At 38.6% G+C, this 22208-nt stretch overlaps 1 protein-coding gene and 1 pseudogene across 7 annotated transcripts in view; one reads left to right on the forward strand and one right to left on the reverse strand.

Moving 5' to 3' along the window:
- The window catches only part of DNM1L (dynamin 1 like), a 63321-nt gene that overhangs the window by 40595 nt on the left and 518 nt on the right, over positions 1-22208 (reverse strand). The gene's annotated exons all lie outside the window — the stretch shown is intronic.
- Positions 493-3664, forward strand: LOC138077979 (ADP-ribosylation factor 1 pseudogene; annotated as a pseudogene).

The following is a 22208-nucleotide window of genomic DNA, read 5'->3' on the forward strand; positions in this document are numbered from 1 at the left end:
GGGACCAGATGCCATGATCTTAGTTTTCTGAATGTTCGTTTTAAGCCAACTTTTTCACTCTCCTCTTTCACTTTCATCAAGAGGCTCTTTAGTTCTTCTCCACTTTCTGTATGTTGTATATATCAATTCAAGACAGCAACATGGGAGGATTCTGAACTCACCTCCTATCATGGGCACACTGAATTTACAGCCACAGGTAGAACAATTCCCTCTGAAAGAAACTAAAAAATTAGATGAGCAACTCCTACATATCAGGCAAATGACAAAACCCCACACTGAAACAGGCTGGAGAAGCTGAGACAGTCTCACCATAAACCTCACCCATAAATTGTGAGGGAACTTACAACATTCAGCTTCTCTGTGAGGAGCAAAGGATTTGGGCCCTGCTTCTGGCAGCCCCAACTCCTAAGACCTGCACCTGCAAGACAGGCCACCAAAACTAGCTTTGAAAGCAAGCATGAGAACAAGGCAGAGTGAACTAAGAGTTCTCAGATGGATTGTACAGGTTCACTGTGGCTAACCTCCCAGGTTACAGTGCAGAGCGAGCAGAAAGAAATACCCATGTCCCAGTTTCCCCCTGAAAAAGGTATTTTTGCTTGTACTTCAAAAGCTGCTCCCTGAGCCTCCAGCTTCCAACTGGGCTGAACCTAGATACTAAGAACCTCCTCTAGGGATACTGATAGAGCTTAGACAACCTAAACTAATAGGACCCACTAAGAATAAGGTAGGCTATTTGGACAATCACAAAGGTTTGAGAGACAACCAAAATCTAGGGCAAGGTTGAACAATAAGATTCATCTCCTACACAAGGCCACTCTTCAAGACTTGGAGAGGTTGCTGTTTATTCTAATGCACCCAAACCACCACAGAGACTCAAGGAAAACAAAGAAACAGAGGAGTATGTTCCAAACAAAAGAACAAGATAAAACTTCAGGAAAATAGCCTTAATGAGATGGAGATCAATGATATAACTGATAAAGTTCAAATTAACAGTCATAAAAATGCTAAAATAGCTAGGATGAACAAAGAGAGATTTTCAACAGAAAGAAAATACAAGAAAGTACCAGAGTTCAACAACAGACTACATGAAGCAGAAGAATCAGTAAACATGAACAAAGCACTGGAACTCATCTAATCAGCAGCAAAAAGACAATTTAAAGGACTTATAGGGCAACATTAAGTGGACCAACATTCACATTATAGGAGATTCAGAAGAAAAACAGAGAAAAGGGCAAAAAACTTAAAAAAATAATGGCTGATAATCACTGCCCTAAACTGGGGAAGATAAGAGACATTCAGATCCAAGAAGTTCAGAGAGTTTGTATAAGATGAACTGAAAGAGACCCAAACTATTTATGATTAAAATGTCAAAAGTTAAAGACAAGGAGAGAATTTTAAAAAATAGCAGTACAAAACAACTTATTATGTACAAGGAAAATCTCCCACAAAATCAGTAGATTTTTGAATAGAAACACTGCAGGTCAAAAGGGAGTGAGTGACACAACATATTCAAAGTGCTGAAAGAAAATAACTGCCAACCAAGAAATCTCTACCCAGCAAAGCTGTCTTTCATTATGGAAGAAGAGGTAAGAGTTTCCAGACAAGGAAAAGTTGAAGGAGTTCATCACCACTAGACTGGCCTTAAATGTTAAAGGGATTCCTGCAAGTTGAAACAAAAGGGAGTGAATTAGTAACAGGGAAACAAAGTATGAATTTCACTGATAAAAATAAATATATAGTAAAATTCAGAATAATCTAATGTAAAGATGGTAGGTCAATCACTTGTAAATCTAGTGTAAAAGGCGAAAGTAATAAAAATAATTAGCAAGGGAGGGGAGTAAAAGCTTTATATAAGAGTTTTAGAATAGAATACACTATACTGATATTATCAATTTAAAATAGACTATATTATCAATTTAAAACAGACTATATTATCAATTTAAAACAGACTTATAAATAAGTTTTAAATAAGCTTCTTGGTAACCACAAATCAAAAACTTATAGTAGAAATGTAAAAGATAAAGAAAAGGAATCTAAACATACCACTATAGAAAAATCATCAAATCACATAGGATGAGAATACGAAAAGGAAAAAAAAAAAAAAGGAATTATAAAAGTCAGAAAACAACATGTCAATAAGTACATATCTAGCAAAAATTACTTTAAATGAAGAAAAATTACTTAAAATGTTAAATGGGTTAAATTCTCCAAATAAAATATAAAGTGCCTAAAAGCATTAAATAAAAAGGACCCATTTATACACAGCCTATAAGAGACTCACTTCAGATGTAAGATAATACATACACTGAAAGTGAAAGGATGGAAAGAGATACTCACATTCAAATGGAAACCAAAGAAAGCTGGGGTGGCCATACTTATATCAGACAAAATAGACTTTAACACATGATTCACTGGGGGATTTTTGTAGAAACTAAAGTCCGTGGCCCATGATTTGTTATGTAAGAGAATATTGAAACATCTCCATTTGAGTAAATATCACCAACTTTTATTGTACTTCATGTACTTATTTGAAGCCTTGTACATGCCCTACTAAAGCATTTTAGTATTTCATTAGAGTGTGATAGGCAGTATAGCAGGCACCTCTGTGCAGGGGAACAGAACCCCCAGTACAAATACACCATGGTTCACTGCATCTTGCCCTGGAAGAGCAGACTCTACACTTTCTGGCGGCATTTTTCCCCCAGTCCTATAGGTATTATTTCCTCTAGAATATATTATTTTACCTGATAGTTGACAAGGTGGATCTTTGCAGGAAGCTCTTTTAGAAATGCCACAACAGACTTCCCTGGTGGCACAGTGGATAAGAATCCGTCTGCCAATGCAGGGACATGATTCTATCCCTCGTCTGGGAAGATCCCACATGCTGAGACCAGCTAAGCCCCTGCACCACAACTACTCAGCCCGTGCTCTAGAGCCCATGAGCCACAACTATTAAGCCTGTGTGCCACACCTACTGATGCCCATGCACTGGAGCCTGTGTTGAGCAACAAGAAAAGGCAGCACAAAGAGAAGCCCGTGTGAGTGAAACCAACACCTCCAAGCAGCAGCTGCCCTGTGGCCAAGGAGGGTTTCTCTGGCCAGTGTTGCTCCCACCAGTCTACAGCACAGGGAATATCTTTGCAAACCTATTCAAGGGCCTTTTTGGCAAAAAAGAAATGTGCATTCTCATGGTGGGCCTAGATGCTGCTGGAAAGACCACCATCCTGTACAAACTAAAGCTGGGAGAAATGGTGACCACCATTCCCACTAAAGGCTTCACTGTGGAGACCGTGGAATACAAGAACATCAGCTTCACTGTGTGGGACATGGGGGGCCAGGACAAGACCTGGCCTCTGTGGTACCACTACTTCCAAATCAGACAAGGTCTCACCTTTGCAGTTGACAGCAGTGACACAGAGCATGAGAATGAGGTCCAAAAGGAGCTCATGAGGATGCTAGCAGAAGACAAGCTTAGGGACACTGTTCTGCTCATGTTTGCTAACAAATAGGACCTTCCCAGTGCCATGAATGCAGCCACGATCACAGACACGCTAGGTCTACACACTCTACACCACAGGTACATTCAGGCCACCTGTGCCTCCAGTGGGGATGGGTCTATGAGGGACTGGACTGGCTGTCCAATCAGCTCCAGAACCAGAAATGAGCTGTACTCTTCTCTCCTCCCCTCTCACTCCCTCCTTCTACCCTCGTTTTACTCTCATGTGGCAAATGTGCCCCTATGATGTGAGTGCCAGAAGCTGTCTCCAGGGTTGGTCACAGTGTGCTTCACCATGCTGTAAATGTGCAGATGCAGCCTGCAACTGGGTTTTTATTTAATGTAAATAGTTCTTGTTTCCAATGAGGCAGTTTCTAGTACTCCTGTTCAATACTGTGTGGTAGTCACTTAAGTCCTGTCTGACTCTTTGCAACCCCATGGACTGTAGAGCCCACCAGGCTCCTCTGTCCATGGAATTCTCCAGGCAAGAATACTGGAGTGGGTTGCCACTTCCTTTTTCAGGGATCTTCCTGACCCAGGGATCAAACCCAGGTCTCCTGCATTGAAGGCAGATTCTCTACCATCTGAACTACAGGGAAGTTCCCCTATACAATATTACTCAGCTTTTTTTTTTTTTTTGTAAAAGGAAAATCAACCCACTGTTTAATACAGAGAAAGGATTTTAAGCACACAGGTCATCCAAGAGTTGCTGTGTCAGACAAGTCTGATGTGCCTCCTCTGGGCTTTAGATCTGTGTTAAGATGCATTTTGGTGGTTGATTTTTAACCCAAAGTCAGTGCATTTTTTTTTAAATAGTTACAAATACAAGACAAGGAGAACACTTGAACACACAGAAGGGAGAAATATGCCTAGTGTAGGTTCTGCAGTAATGGCCTGAATCCAGTCTACTGGCAGTCTCTTTCCCACTGGGAATGTGAAACAGGGCAGAACCAGCCATGATTCATTCTGCATAGTCACAATAGGGTCCCTGTGATTTGCTCTGTCTTGGGTTATCCCACACCCCACAGCTTTTGTGCTTGCATTTGGGCTTACATGGCCACCCAGGAAATGGGGTGAAGGCTGTAGCCACCACTCTCAGAATCCTTGGAAGAACCCCAGTCTTTTCTTGGGTCAGCATGGGCACTTTGGTTGGAACACCCTAGCTGGAGCAGGAGTCCTTGAAGTCCCCTTGCTTGCCTGATCTAGAGGCTTCTGTCTATATATGCTTTCACTCCTTCAGCCTAAGAGTCAGATCTGCCATCAAAAATGATAACCTCTACTTTCTTCCTTTATATTTTCATAAAACACTGAAGAAGCTAGAGCTATTAAACTTTATCTTGGGGAAAAACCCAGAACTGGATTATTTGGTGTCATCGAACTTCTTACTGCTTTCAATATACAATTAATAATCAAAACAAAAAACTAAAAAAAAAAAAAAAAAAAAAAGGCAGGGACTTTGCTGATGGTTCTGTGGTTAAGACTCTGAGCTCCCAGTACAGGGGGCCCAGGTTCAATCCCTGGTCATGGAACTAGACACCACATGCCACAACAGAGCATTCACATAGTGCAATTCAAGATCCTGGGTGCCGCAGGTAGAACCTGGAGCTGTCAAATAAATAAAATATATATTTAAAAAAAAAAAAAAAGCACCAGAGCCCAGGCACCCCAACAAACAGCAGTCCCTGCTCACCACAACTAGAGAAAGCCCACAAGAGCAAAAAGATCTGGTACAAACAAAAATAAATAAATAACAAATTAAAGAAAATAAAATTACATTTTAAAAAAATGCCACAAGAAGGACCAAGTGTAAGACTACCACTACATTCAACAGAATGGTCAGTTACCCACTCTCTAGCTATTACTCACAAAAATTGCCTGCAAGTCATTTCACCCTATAGCATTGCTGCTAAGTCGCTTCAGTCGTGTCTGACTCTGTGCGACCCCATAGACGGCAGCCCACCAGGCTCCTTCATCCCTGGGATTCTCCAGGCAAGAATACTGGAGTGGGTTCCCATTTCCTTCTCCAATGCATGAAAGTGAAAAGTCAAAGTGAAGTCGCTCAGTTGTATCCAACTCCTCGCGACCCCATGGACTGCAGCCCATCAGGCTCCTCCGTCCATGGGATTTTCCAGGCAAGAGTACTGGAGTGGGGTGCCATTGCCTTCTATAGCATTAAGTCTACTATAAATTTTAAACACACTGAATAAACTGCAATTACTCAAATAAAAACCCACTTGTTATACCATTTTCAAGTTTTTTGGAGGATATTGAAGTTTACCAGATATTGAGCAGAACAATCAACTCCTTTCATATATTTATTATACTCTAACCTTGATGCTGGGAGGGATTGAGGGCAAGAGGAGAAAGGGACAACAGAGGATGAGATGGCTGGATGGCATCACCAACTCAATGGACATAAGTCTGAGTAAACTCTGGGAGTTGGTGATGGACAGGGAGGCCTGGCATGCTGCGATTCATGGGGTCACAAAGAGTCGGACACGACTGAGCGACTGAACTGAACGGAACTGAACTTACAGTGGGCTTAGTTATCTGATAGCCAGTTCTTCTTTTCCTGTAGATGTTATGGAGGTGTCATGAATAGTCATCACCATGTGGACTAGCCTTCTGTCTTTCTATATAAGAATCACTTCTCCCTTCCATAAGAATGTCTTTCCTCCCTTCTGTAGATTTTTAGATCTTTTCTTTAATTTGCTTGGTAGATTCTCTCTTGTAAGTCCCATAAACTCTGTCTTTATTTTTCAACAATATTCCAGATGTGGACACACTACTGTAATAATTGTCTTGGTAAATACAGTGCCATGAACCAAGATAACACTGTAGGGCCAGTAATATTGTTTCTTGCAGATTCTTTCTTTCACCTGTGTAAATCTCAAGGTTACATATATATCCAGTTTTACTTTTGCTAATCATCCTGACCAAAATTCCATATTTTGTAACTTTTCTGGGATTACAGGCTTTTGAATCTGAGTTGTCCTCTCAACTTTATCATTGCCTCATTTTTTTGGAAGAAAATAATCCAAGAAAGGTTTAACTTTTGAAATTCTGTCTGCAGGAAGTGGAGTTTCTGAGTTATTCTTAAAGTGAAGAATGTCATTATTTGTTCAAACCTTCTTCTCATCAAAATCTTTGGAAAGACAGGTGCCTCAAGTAAGGCATCAGCTGATCAATATTCTTTGCAGTGTGACTTATTTGTCCCATCAAAATTATTAATTCAAGTTAACTTCTTTGTGTTACTATTGGTTACATCAGTCCATTTTATATGATTTTTCAATCTGTTGGTGACACAAGTTTGTTTGAGAAACCACCAACTTGAAAGTCATTACCAAAAATTAATTGTTATTACACTAACACTTTGCAGGTTATCACATTCCATAGCTACACCTAACACACCTATAAAGTCTAATTTTTGTGAAATGTTGTCTTCGATCCACTCTTCTGTAGAAGCAAAGGAGCATTCCCCAGCACCATGAGTTTCATTTTCACTTTCTGTATCAGAATCAATCACTCAGGTTTTCTGTTTTGTTGTTGTTGTTGGTGGTGGTGGTGGTCTAATATTCACACTGGTGATGCCATTCAACTATCTCATCCTATGTCACCCTCTTCTGCCTTCAATCTTTCCCAGTATCAGTATTTTCCAATGAGTCAGCATTACCAATTCAATGGACACTAACTTGGGCCAATTCCAGCAGATGGTGAGGGACAGGAAAGCATGGTGTGCTGCAGTCCAGGGGGTTGCATAGAGTCAGACACAACTTGGCAAGTGAACAACACCAATAACAAATATTCACATCATCTGAATCAGAGCTATATTCTGAAGAACTATCATCTTCTGAGACACTAGTATATATGTCACTCAGACTATCAGGGAGTTTCTGCACAAAATTCACTGAAAAATTCTTCACTCAAAATTTCATGACACATCATTTTAGAAAATTTTATGGTAATAAACCTGCATGTATAATATACACAAGGTTGGGACAAAAACCTAATGGAGCAAAATGTGAATGATAATAATCATACATTGCATAATGAAGCCATAATCAATTTTAAACTCCAGCAGCTTCCCAAGATGATATTAATTATATCACTCTCTAAAAAACATTATGATACATCTCTGCTCAATAATGTTCAGGAAACAAAAGACATATTAACACATCTCCAGTCAATAATGTGCTAAGACAAAGACTACATTAAGAAAAAAAAGGAATTATGTTATGATAAAGGGGTCAATCCAAAAGAGGATGTAACATTTGCAAATATTTGTGCTTGCAATAAAACAGCACAAAATACATAAAGTAAGTATTAAGAGGCATATAAGGAGAAAGACAGCAATACATAAGAGTAGAGCATACTAATTAAAATCAAATATCAATCAACACTGGTTTGAAATGACATGTTAGACCACATGGACTATACACATATAGAAAACAACAGAATACACATTCTTCTCAAGCACATAAGGAATATCCTTCAGGATAGGCCACAGGACAAGTCTTAATAATAAATTTAAGAAAACTGAAATTATATAAAGAGTCTTTCCCAATGATCATGGTATAAAACTAAAAATCAATTGTAAGAAGAAAACTGGAAAATTCACAAATTGAGGAGACTAAACAATATGCTACTGAACAACTGTACTGGGCTTCCCTTATGGCTCAGCTGGTAAAGAATTCACCTGCAATGCAGGAGACCTGGGTTGGGAAGATTCCTGGAGAAGGGAAAGGCTACCCACTCCAATATTCTGGCCTGGAGAATTCCATGGACACAGTCCATGGAGTCGCAAAGAGTTGGACATAACTGAGCTACTTTTACTTCACTTCACTACTGAACAGCTAATGGATGAAAAAAGTCAAGAGAAATCAAAGAATATGTTGAGACAAATGAAAATAGAAATATGCATACCAGACCTCTTAGAATGCAGCAAAAGCAGTTTCTAGAGAGTAGTTCACAGCAATAAATGTCTATTATTTAGGAATGATAAGGATCTCTAATAAAAAAAAATCTCATTTTACACCTCAAGGAACTATTAAAAAACAAAGCCCGAAGTTAGTAGTAAAGGGAAGGATTTATCAAAGATCAAATCAGATAATGAAATAGGGACTAACAATAAAAAAGAAAAACTTACAGCTAGCTCTTTAAAATGATAAACAAAATGGACACACATTTAGCTAGCCTCACCAATGAAAACACAGAGAGGACTCAAATAAATGAGAAATGAAAGAGAGGTCACAATATCACAGAGATAATAAAAGATCATGAGAGACTAGTACAAACAATTATACATCAAAAAGTTGAACACTCCAGAAGAAACAGACAAATTCCTATCAAAAAAATCTAACAAGATTGATTCATAAAGAAAAAGAAAACCTAAACATATCAATTACTAGTAAGGAGACTGAATCAATAATTAAAACCACCCAACTGGTGAGAGCTTCACCAGTGAATCCAAACAATCAAAGAATTAACACTCCTCCTTCTCAAACTACAGCCAGATATCCTGGAATGTGAAGTCAAGTGGGCCTTAGGAAGCATCACTACAAACAAAGCTAGTGGAGGAGATGGAATTCCAGTTGAGCTATTTCAAATCCTAAAAGATGATGCTGTTAAAGTGCTGCACTCAATATGTTAGCTAATTTGGAAAACTCAGCAGTGGACACAGGACTGGAAAAGATCAGTTTTCATTCCAATCCCAAAGAAAGGTAATGCCAAAGAATGCTCAAACTACCGCACAATTGCACTCATCTCACACGCTAGTAAGGTAATGCTCAAAATTCTCCACGCCAGGCTTCAGCAATATGTGAACCATGAACTCCCAGATATTCAAGCTGGTTTTAGAAAAGGCAGAGGAACCAGAGATCAAATTGCCAACATCTGCTGATCATCAAAAAAGCAAAAGAGTTCCAGAAAAACATCTATTTCTGCTTTATTGACTATGCCAAAGCTGTATTTGACTGTGTGGATCACAATAAACTGTGGAAAATTCTTAAAGAGATGGGAATACCAGACCACCCGACTTGCCTCTTGAGAAACCTGAATGCAGGTCAGGAAGCAACAGTTAGAACTGGACATGGAACAACAGACTGGTTCCAAATAGGAAAAGGAGTACGTCAAGGCTGTATATTGTCACCCTGATTATTTAACTTATATGCAGAGTGCATCATGAGAAACGCTAGGCTGGAAGAAGCACAAGCTGGAATCAAGATTGCTGGGAGAAATATCAATAACCTCAGATATACAGATGACACCATCCTTATGGCAGAGAGTGAAGAACTAAAGAGCCTCTTGAATATTGCTGGAAGGAAAGTTATGACCAACCTAGAGAGCATATTAAAAAACAGAGACATTACTTTGTCAACAAAGGTCTGTCTAGTCAAGGCTATGGTTTTTCCAGTGGTCATATATGGATGTGAGAGTTGGACTGTGAAGAAAGCTGAGCGCCAAAGAATTGATACTTTTGAACTGTGGTGTTGGAGAAGACTCTTGAGAGTCCCTTGGACTGCAAGCAGATCCAACCAGTCCATCCTGAGGGAGATCAGTCCTGGGTGTTTATTGGAAGGACTGATGCAGAAGCTGAAACTCCAATACTTTGGCCACCTGATGCAAACAGGTGACTCATCTGAAAAATCCTGATGCTGGGAAAGATTGAAGGCAGGAGGAGAAGGGGACGACAGAGGATGAGATGGTTGGATGGCATCACTGACTCAACGGACATGGGTTTGGGTAAACTCCGGGAGTTGGTGATGGACAGGGAGGCCTGGCATGCTGCAGTTCATGGGGCTGCAAAGAGTTGGACACGACTGAGCAACTGAACTGAATTTCCCAAACTCTTCCAAGAAAGAAGAGGCAGGAATAATTCAAAATTCATTTTACAAGGCCAGCATTACCTGATACCAAAACCCAGGCCGGACCACCATAAGAGAAGAAAACTGCAGGCCTATATCCCACAAAAACATAGATGCAAAAATCCTCAACAAAATTATAGCAAATTGAATTCTGTAATTCATTAAAAGGATCATACACCATGATCAAATGGGATTTATTCCAGGGATGCAAGGATGGCTCTGTTACACAATGCATTAACAAAATGAAGGATAAAAATCAGATGACTATCTCAATACATGCAAGAAATACATTTGACCAAATTCAGTATCCATTCATGATTAAAAAAAAAAAAAACTCAACAAAGTGAATAAAAGAGGGAGCATACCTCAACTTAATAAAGGTCATATATGATAAGCTCACAACTAACATACTCAATGGTAAAATGCTAAAAGCTTTCCCTCTAAGATTAGAAACAAGACAAGGGTGCCTACTCCTGACACTTCTAGTCAACAAAGTATTGGAAGTTCCAGCCAGACCATTAGGTAAGAAAAAGGCATCTAAGTCAGAAAGTAAAGTAAAACTGTTACTATTTGCCATGATATTATATGTAGAAAACCCTAAAGACTCCACAAAGAATTGTTAGAACTAATCAATGAATTCAGTAAAGTTGTAGGATACAAAGTCAATATGCAAAATAGGTTTTGTTTCTGTACCATAATGAACTATCAGAAAGAGAAATTAAGAAAACAATTCCATTTACAATTGCTTCAAAAGAATAAAATTCCTAAGAATAAACTTAACCAAGAAGTTTATTTAAAAGACCTGTACACTAAAAACTATAGAACACTGATGAAATAACTGAAGATACAAATAGAAAGATATTCTATGCTTATGGATTAAAAGAATCAAGATTGCTAAAATATCCGTACTACCCAAAGTAATCTACAAATTCAATACAATCCCTATCAAAATTCCAATAACATTTTTCAAAGAAACAGAGTAAATAATCCTAAAATTTATAAAAAGGATAGCCAAAGCAATTGTGACAAAGAACAAAACTAGAGGAGAGGCATCGTAACACGCTTCCTGATTTCCAACTATGTTTAAAAGTTGTAATAATCTGGGAGTTCCCAGGCAGCCTAGTGATTAGGATTCTGAGCTTTCACTACCATGGTCCTGGTTCAATCCCCCTGGTCAAGGAGCAACTGAGATCCCTCAGGTCACAATATGATGATACCATAAAAGATACCACCTCACACCTGTTAGAATGGTGATTACCAAAAAGGGAAGGAATAAATGTTGCGCAGGATATGGAGGAAAGGAAACGCTCATATGCTGTTGGTGGGAATGTAAATTGGTGCAGCCACAGTTTTAAAAACAGATACACAGACCAATAGAACGGAGAGCTCAGAAATAAACCTACGCATACATGAACAATTAATTTACAACAAAGACAACAAGAATATATAATAGGGAAAGGATAGTCTCTTCAATAAATGGTATTGGGAAACACGACAGCCACATGCAAAAGCATGAAACTGGACTACTATCTTACACTAAACAAACAAACAAAAATCAGCTGAAAAATGGGTTAAAGACTTGAATATAAGCCCTGAAAATGTTAAACTCCTAGAAGAAAAAACATAGGCTGTAAGCTCCTTGACACGGGTATGAGTGATGATTTTTTTGGATCTGACACCAAATCAAAGCCAACTACAACAAAAATAAACAAAGAGGAGTACAAAAAAACTAAAAAGCTTCTACACTACAAAGGAAACCATCAATAAAGTGAAAAAGGAACCTATGGAATGGGAAAATCTATTTTCAAACCACTTATCCAATAAGAGGCTAACATACAAAATATACAGAGAACTTAGACAACTCAATAACAAACAATAAAAGACAACACACACACACACACACACACACACACACACACACACACACACAAATAACCTGATTTAAAAATGAACTTTGGGAGATTCCCTGGCAGTCAAATGATTAAGACTCCAGGCTTACACTGCCAAGGGCCAGGTCCTATTCCTGGTGGGGGAACTAAGATCCCACAAGCCACATGACATGAACAAAAAGAAATAAATAAAAATGAACTTAGAAGCCAAGTAGACATTTTTCCAAAGAAGACATACAAATAGACAAATAAGGACATAAAAAAAGGCTCAACATCACTAATCAGTGTGTTGTGTGTGCTTAGTAGTGTCTGACTCTCTACGACCTCATGGGCAGCAACACTGGCTGCTGCTGCTGCTAAGTCGCTTCAGTCATGTCTGACTCTGTGTGACCCCATAGACGGCAGCCCATCAGACTCCCCCGTCCCTGGGATTCTCCAGGCAAGAACTCTGGAGTGGGTTGCCATTTCCTTCTCCAATGCATGAAAGTGAAAAGTCAAAGTGAAGTCGCTCAGTCATGTTCGACTCCTAGCGACCCCATGGACTGCAGTCCACCAGGCTCCTAGGCCCAAGCGATTTTCCAGGCAAGAGTACTGGAGTGGGCTGCCATCGCCTTCTCCGTAAATTGGTGCAGCCACTATTTTAAAAAACAGTACAGAAATTCCTCTAGAAATTAAAAATAGAGCTATGATCCAGCAATTCTACTTCTGGGTATTTATCTAAAGGAAACAAAAACACTGAACTGAGAAGATATATGCATCACATGTTCACTGCAGCATTATTTCAAATAGCCAAGAAATGGAAATAGCCTAAATGCCCACAAGTGTATGAACAGATAAAATAAATGTGTGTATGTATACACACGTACACACACACACAGAGAGAGAAATATCATTTAGCCATTAAAAAAAAGAAGGAAATCCTGCTATTTGCAACAACATGAATGAACTTTGCTAAGTAAAATAAGTCTGAGAGAAAGCAAATAGCACATGATGTCATTTGTATGTGGAATCTAAAACAAAAACAAACAAGTCGTAGAAAACAGACCAGTGGTTGCCAGAGGTGGGGGCTGGGTGAAATGGGTAAATGTGATCAAAAGGTACAAACTTCCAGTTAAAAATAAGTCACAGGGATGTTAAGTACAACACAGTGGTTATAGGTAATAATATACTATAGTATATATACAAAGTGTGAAAATTACTAAGTGAAAGAAAGTGTTAGCCGCTCTGTTGTGTTGACTCTTTGCAATCCCCTGGACTGTAGCTTGCCAGGCTTCTCTGACCATGGGATTCTCCAGGCAAGAATACTGGAGTGGGTTGCCATTCCCTTCTCCAGGGAATGGAGGAAATCTTAATAGTTCTCATCATAAAAAAGAATTATAACTGTGTGGTGACAGATGTTAACTACACTTATGGGAGTGATTGTTTCCCAATGTATACACATGTCAGATCATTATGTTACACAATTGAAATATAATGTTTACATGTCAATCATATCACAATTTTTAAAAATTTATGTGTCAACACACATACACCAAACAAAACATGTCTGTGCACTCCCAATTTTTACCTCAGTATTCTAAATGCCATCAGTTTCTTCAACAATTGGTTAGATCAGGGCTAGTTTCCCCCTGGTGATATAAACACTCCCATGTCTGCACTCTTTCCTCCACAAAGGTAAGCAGCTACAGGAGCTTCAAAGTGGCAAAAGTCACAGCCAGCTTGCTGTGAAAATAGGGCTCACTTGGCACTGCAGTGTCTTCTGCTCTTTACATCTCTGATACTCCCAAAACTGACTTAATATCATGTATACTTATTGTGTATATGGTCTCAGTGTAATTTTTTAGTTTCTTCCAAACTGCACTGTATTGAGATTTATAATGTCCTGGATTTACATTTTGAGATGGACCCTTAACGTTTTGTCATAGCTTTAGCTCTTTCTGATAACTATCAGCAACTGGGAGCAGGAAGTTGTATTCTTTTCATGCAACAGAAAATAGGATTGTTGTAAATATTCATTCATGCCACATTAACCAAAGCTGATTTAGTTTTTAACTTCTAAGTTTTTACTTTTCATTGCATAAAGCAGACCTCTCAATTGTTTATTTTGATAATAATATAACAGATAAAAATGTACATTCACTAAGTCTTTAACTTTTTATTTTGAAGTAATTTTAGTTTTATAGAAGGTTTCCTTATTATTTTTCATGTTTATTTTTAAAGAGTTCTTTTTTAAATTCTTTATTTTGGGCTGCACTGGGTCTTGGTTGCTGCATGCAAGCTGTCTCTAGTTGTAGCCAGCAGAGGCTACTCTCCAGCTGCAGTGTGCAGGCTTCTTATCGCAGTGGCTCCTCTTGTTGCAGACCACAGACTCCAAGGCACAGGCTTCAGTAGTTGCAGCTTGCAGGCTCAGTTGCGGCACATGGGCTTATTAGCTGCCCCAAGGCATATGGAATCTTCCCAGCCCAGGGATCAAACTAATGTTCTTTGATTGGCAGGCGGATTGCTAAGCACTGGATCACCAGGGAAGTCCTGTCTCATTTATTTTAAATAAAATATTTCTGAGTATCCTTAGAAATATTACCTTTTTGGGTATTTAAATAAATAAACTAACATGTTTTTACCACAAGGTTCAAACACTCCACCTATTGACAAAATGTGCATCCCCAGTGTACTTCAGACAGTAAAGAATTCACCTACAATGTAGAAGACCCAGGTTCAATTCCTAGGTCAGGAAGATCCCCTGGAGAAGGGAATGACTACCACTTCAGTATTCTTGTCTGGAGAATTCCATGGACAGAAGAGCCTGGCGGGCTACAGTCCATGACATCGCAAAGAGTCAGACACAACTGAGTGACTAAGCTCGCAGCACACACACACACTGGCAAAATATAAATCTAAAATTTAAACCACTTCAATTATCCCAGGTCCAAACTTGCTACAAAGCTAAAGACCTTAAGGAGCAGTTTTTTTCCTGGTTATAAAATACAGACCCAGTGCTGTCTGGAACATAAATGGTAAGAGTGAAATATACATATCTGAAAAGCAAAAGTAATATTCAGAAAAATCCCTACTTTTTTCATAAAAGCAGGAAAACTTGGGGAATGTGACATCAATCTCCATATTAAAGAACTCAGTGAAACTCCACCATGTAGGATAAACAAAGAGATCCACATGGGGACAAATTATAGTCAAACCGGTGAAAGACAAATATTGAAAGCACCAAGAGAGAAGCAGAGAATCAACTCAAATACAGGGGCTCCTCAATAAGATTAATAATAATAATACAATAAATTTATCACTAGATATCTTGGATGCCAGAGGTAATAGTATGACATTTAAAGATGTGAGACAAAAAAATCTATCAACCAAGAATTCTAGATCTAATTTAATACTTCGAGGGCAATACTCCCCAAAGCAATGCAGATTCAACACAACCCCTATCAAAATCGAAACAATATTGTCTGCAGAAATGGAAATACCAGTTCTAAAACTTCTATGGAATGAATGGCAAGGGACTCTTCACTGCAAAACAATCTTGAAAAAAAAAAAAAAAGAACAAAGTTGGGAGGCTCATACTTTTTGTTTTCAAAATATACTACAAAGTTACAGTAATCAAAACTGTGTGTGATACTGACTTAAGAGGAGACCTAAAGACCAACAGAAAATAATTGAGAGTCCAGAAATAAGCCTATACATCTATAGTCAATTGATTTTCAACAATAGTGCCAAGCCCTAATGCGGGAAAGGACAGTCTCCAACAAATAGTCCTGGATCAACTGGACAGGCACATGGAAAGGAATGAAGGTGAACCCATACTTCATACAAAACACAAAAATTTACTCAAAATGGATCAAAACCTAAATATAAGAACTGAAACTATAAAACACTGAAAAGAAAAGAAAAATAGTAATAAAATAATAAATTTTCATTACTCTGGACTTGGCAATGTGTTATATATGACACCAAAATCACACACAACAAAAGAAAAAATAGATGTTAGACTTTATCAAAATTGAAAACTTTTGTGCATCAAAAGAATGATCATGAAAGTAAAAAGATAACCTTCAGAATGGGAGAAAATATGTGCAAATCATATACTGATAATGATCTTCTATCCAAAATACATAAAGAATTCTGGCAACTCAACAATAAGAAGACAAATAATCCCAATAAGCACCTAAAAAGATATATATTTCATTAGTCACTAGGGAAATACAAATTGAAACCTCAATGAGATACCACTTCACATTCTCATCAGAATAGCTATACTAAAAAAACCCAACAACAAGTTTTGACAAGGATGTAAACAAATTGGGACCCTGGTTGTTTGCTACCATAAGTAATCTGGGGCTTCCCTGGTGGCTCAGATGGTTAAGACTCCGCCTGCAATGCAGGAGACCCAGGTTCAATCCCTGGATTGGGAACATCGACTAGAGAAGGGAATGGCAACCCACTGCAGTATTCTTGCCTGGAGAATTCCATGGACAGAGGAGCCTGGTGGGCTAAGAGTCAGACACGACGAGGGACTAACATACACAGAGACAGTGTAGAAACAGTTGGGTGGCTCCTCAGAAACTTAAAATATACAATTACCATACAATTTCATTTTATTTGTAGATATATACCAAAAAGAACTAAAAACAGGCATTCAAATATTTGTACACAAATATTCACAGCAGCACCATTCACAACAACCAAAAGATAGAAACAATCCAAATATCCACCAACAGACAAATGATAACAAATATGGTAAATACACACAATAGAAGATTAGTCATCAATTAAAAGGAAGCACTGGTACATGCTACAATGTGAATGAATCATGTTATACTAAGTGAAAAAAGCCAAACTTAAATGGCCACATATTATATGATTCTCTTTCTATAAAACTTCCAGAAAAGGTAACTCTATTAATAGGAAAAAAAAAAAAAATGGTGGTTGCCAGGGACTCAGGGGAAAGAGAATTACAAAATGACTGCTTAATGGATATGGAGTTTTCTTTTGGGGTGATGAAAATATTCTGGACATAGACAGAGGTGGTGGTTGCACAACATTATGAATGTACTAAATGCCACTGAATTGTACACTTTGAAACAGCTGATTTTTATGTTATATACATTTCACCTCAATGATTTAAAAAACATTTTTTTTTTTTTAAGTAATCAGCAGAGATCTGATCTTTTAAGGTCTACACAGAGAACCTAGGGAAAAAGAAAAGGAAAGGAAAAAACATGAGTTTACTTAATACTGAAGGAATGAAACTAAGATCAATATTTGGCACCAAATTACTAAACTTAGTGAAGCTATCACCTCTACAGTTCAGTTCAGTTCAGTCACTCAGTCATGTCCGACACTTTGTGACCCCATGAACCGCAGCACACCAGGCCTCCCTGTCCATCACCAACTACTGGAGTTCACCTAAATCCATGTCCATTGAGTCAGTGATGCCATCCAACCACCTCATCCTCTGTCGTCCCCTTCTCCTCCTGCCTTCAATCTTTCCCAGCATCAGGGTCTTTTCCAATGGGTTAGCTCTTCGCATCAGGTGGCCAAAGTATTGGAGTTTCAGCTTCTGCATCAGTCCTTTCAATGAATACCCAGGACTGATCTCCTTCAGGATGGACTAGTTGGATCTCCTTGCAGTCCAAGGAACTCTCAAGAGTCTTCTCCAAAACCACAGTTCAAAAGCAACAATTCTTCGGCGCTCAAGCTTTCTTTACAGTCCAACTCTCACATCCATACATGACCACTGGAAAAACCACAGCCTCGACTAGACGGACCTTTGTTGACAAAGTAATGTCTCTGCTTTTTAATATGCTCTCTAGGTTGGTCATAACTTTCCTTCCAAGGAGTAAGTGTCTTTTAATTTCATGGCTGCAGTCACTATCTGCAGTGATTCTGGACAATCCCATGGACAGAGGAGCTTGGTGGGCTACAGTCCACAGGTCGCAGAGTCGGACACCACTGAGCGAGCAAGAATACTGGAGTGGGTTGCCATTTCCTTCTCCAGGGGATCTTTCTGACCCAGGGATCAAACCCAGGTCTCTCACATTGCAGGCAGACGCTTTAACCTCTGCACCACCAGGGAAGCCCATATATAGCTTACTCTTGAGCAATATGTGTTTGAACTGTACAGGTCCACTTATATTCAGATTGTTTTCAGTAAATATTTCAGTACTGCCTACTTGAATTTTTTTTCCAGTAAATACTGCAGTACTATATAATGTGTGGATGGTTGAATCTGTGGATGTGGAACTGTAGCTATAGAGGGCCAACTGTATAGTTATATGCAGATTTTTTTTCTTACTGTATGGTTAGTGCCTCTAACCTCTTGTGCTGTTCTGGGGTTACTTGTATGTAGGAGTAGAATTATTGGTTCATTTGGTAACTCTTGGGCTTCCCTCATAGCTCAGCTAGTAAAGAATCCGCCTGCAATGTGGGAGACCTGCGTTTGAACCTGGATTGGGAAGATCCCCTGGAGAAGGGAACGGCTACCCACTCCAGTATTCTGGCTTGGAGAATTCTATGGACTGTATCGTCTATGGAATCACAAAGAGTCAGACACAACTGAGTGACTTTCACTTTGGTAACTCTTGTTTAACTTTTTAAGGAACTGCCATAGTTCCTTAGGAACTGTTTTCCACAGTAGTGTACCATTTTACCAAACTTTCTCTGGTATATCAGGGTTTCAGGTTCTGTACACCTTTACGAACTCTTGCTGTTGTCTTTTTTTAGAAATCGCCAAATCATTTATACATCCAAGAGAACTGAAAACATATTTTCACACAAAAACTTCTAAACAAAAGCTCATGGCAGCATGATTCAATATAGACAAAAAGTGGAAATAACCCAAATATCAATCAACTAATGAACGGATAAACAAACTGTGGCATGTCTAGACACGGAATATTATTCAGCCATAAAAAGTAATGAAGTATTAACATCAATAGATGCTACAACATGGATGAACATAAAAACCATTATGTGGAGCAAAAGAAGCCAGACACAAAAGGCCACATATTGTATGATTACATTTATTTAAGAAATGCCCAGAAGAGGCAAATCCAGAGAGACAGAAATTTGGTTGCCAGGCCATGGGGGAGGGCAAAATGAGGAGTGACTGCTAATGGACATGGAGTTTCTTTCTGGGGTTATGTAAATGTTCTGGAACTAGATAGTGGTGATGGCTGCATAACCTAGTGAATACACCAAAAACCACTAACTTGAGTGGTTGGAATGTATGTTACATGAATTATACCTTAATTTTTTAAATGTTAAACAGTTGGTTTGCAGATTGGTCATTTAAAACCCAAGATTCCTTTTCCTTCAGTATTTGTCTGAACTGCTGAAAGTAGAGTGCTGAAATTACTGAAATAACAGGCAAAGTGAAAAGCACTATACTAGCAGCACTAATGTCACCTCTATTGGGATTCCTCTACTAGGTTGTGGTTTACATAGTTTATGTGGACTACATACCTGGAGGGCTCCCCCTTCCGATTCTCAACTTAAACAGTGATTAAATTTCCCAAGTGGAGTCACAAATGTCACTGAAACCTTATCTCCTCCTCTACCTGCAAAGTACACCAAGGTTTAAAAGTATCAACCTTCTCTCTTCCCATTTTCTGTTCTTTCCACATGGAGGTTCTCAGCAAAAGAAAAAGGAAAGCAATTCATTTAGCTAAATCATAAAACCTGTGAATGATCAAATAAAACATCTCTCTCCTCAACCTCTCCAACTCTCTCGGCCTCATATAAATATTATTTGAAATTTAAGAAATAAAATATTCAGGGGTCAGCAAAGGTTGCCTGGAAGTTGATACTTTGGAGCAAGAATGCCACCAAAATCAAAAGGCTACTGAAGAGTGCCATGCCCTTAGACTAAGCTTCCCGGCTTTTGCCAGTTTTAAAATCAAAGACTCACTATTACACTTTTCAAATCAGGTTCTATGAACCATCTACATCAGAATCATCTATGTTGCCTGGACCACCCCAGACCTGTAAAATTAAAATCTCTGGAGATGGGGTCCAGGAAATTTACTTTCAAAGTAATTCTTATACATTCAAATTTGAGAAAAAATTCCCCCAAATGAGATCTGTAGCCACTGCCACTGAGAAGTTTACCACTCCAACTAACTACAGAGCATTTACTACATCTGTAACTCACTCACTGTGCACTACTCCATTAAATGTGAGGTGCTGTATATATGCTATACAGCATTAAATGGCTTAGATGACAAACTAATGGTGTACTTATATTCAAATCAACAAAATTTTTCCAACATATTGAGGAAAATATGAGAAAAAAATACATTGCTTCTATTCTTATGTATTTCTTCTGCACCTGATTAATAAAGGATTGAATTTCAATTAGGGCATAAATGGAGATAACCCCCATTAAATCAAGTCTAAAAACTGAATAGTTTTTTAGACTTCTGCGTTAATCCTAAACATTAACATGCAAATATGGCATACACCTATATAGCATGTAACTATCACTATTAGGATGGTTTTTGCTGACTTTCACAATGCTGAGATTTTTACTTTTCTACCCTGTTCCCTCCCTAATTTTGCCAACAGATTTCCTCACTGAAATAAACTCTATTTCATGTAAGGAAAATCTTTCTTGATTTTAAACTATTTATGCTAACACAGTATAGCTCTGATTCTTTTACTGCTTCATACTTAAAAAGCATTGAGACCCTATTAAAAGTATATGGAAAGTTTCTGATCTACAGCTAGGAAACACAAATTACTATCAAAGAAGATTTAATTTCTTCTCTATTTTTATTTACAAAAACAGACTGGTTTTGATGATAAAAGCCCAAGTGTTTAAAAAATATTATCCAGTAACTCATTCAAAGTATTTATCTTTGAAGCATCTACTACATACACAGAGACTGTACCAAGAGCTAGGAATAGGAACACAGCAGTAAACAAAATAAACTCAAAAAAAAAAAATTCTCATAATTTACTATGTTAATGAACCAGAGTATCTAGTCATTACAAACATTAAGTTACATAATATGTGAAGGCAGAATTGAGCACATATTGGTATAGGATCTATACCAATCCTATAATCAACCAAGGAAATATGTTTCTGAAATAATTTCTAAAAAGCCCCTCTAGCCCACCCTAGAGAGGGTGTCTATGGTTTCCAGGGTTACTAGTGTCTGGAAATACTCTATTTTGAGTTCCCTCTCAAAATATTTATACCCTATACTCTATATTCTGAGAAGGCAATGGCAGCCCACTCCAGTACTCTTGCCTCGAGAATCCCATGGACGCAGGAGCCTGGTAGGCTACAGTCCATGGGGTCGCTAAGAGTCGGACACGACTGAGCTACTTCACTTTGACTTTTCACTTTCATGCATTGGAGAAGGAAATGGCAATCCACTCCAGTACTCTTGCCTGGAGAATCCCAGGGACAGAGGTGCCTGGTGGGCTTCCGTCTATGGGGTCGCACAGAGTCGGACACGACTGAAGCGACTTAGCAGCAGCAGAACCTGATGGAAAATGAGGAAACCGTCCCATTTCCAACAGAAAACATCATTTTAAAAAGCCTGTGGTTGATTCTCTTCAACCAAGAAAAGCAGCAGGCAGAGAAAATGAAATGTATACTTCTCTGTCATACTAAGTTATTTCAACATTTCCACATGTAAAAATGTATTATCTACAAGAGATGCCAACATGAAAAGATCAGAGAACCTTGATGCCCAATTTAGATGGAAGTCAAAAACCACAGCCTACGCAGAAAAATTGACCATCTCTTCCTTATATCCACAAACTCCAAGTACAAGTTGGTCTGGGTTTTTTTCTTTGTTTTTAACTGCTTCGGTGTTTTCGAAACGGGAATCACATGGCAGGAAAACACTCAGGTGCACCCAAGTAGGGGCCCTCCTGGGCCCCGACACCGAAGTTCCAATACTGATTCCGAAGCCCCTGAGCAAGGCAAGGAGGGAA

Source organism: Capricornis sumatraensis, chromosome 4, assembly GCF_032405125.1.
Source record: "Capricornis sumatraensis isolate serow.1 chromosome 4, serow.2, whole genome shotgun sequence".
In the NCBI taxonomy this organism is placed as follows: domain Eukaryota; kingdom Metazoa; phylum Chordata; class Mammalia; order Artiodactyla; family Bovidae; genus Capricornis; species Capricornis sumatraensis.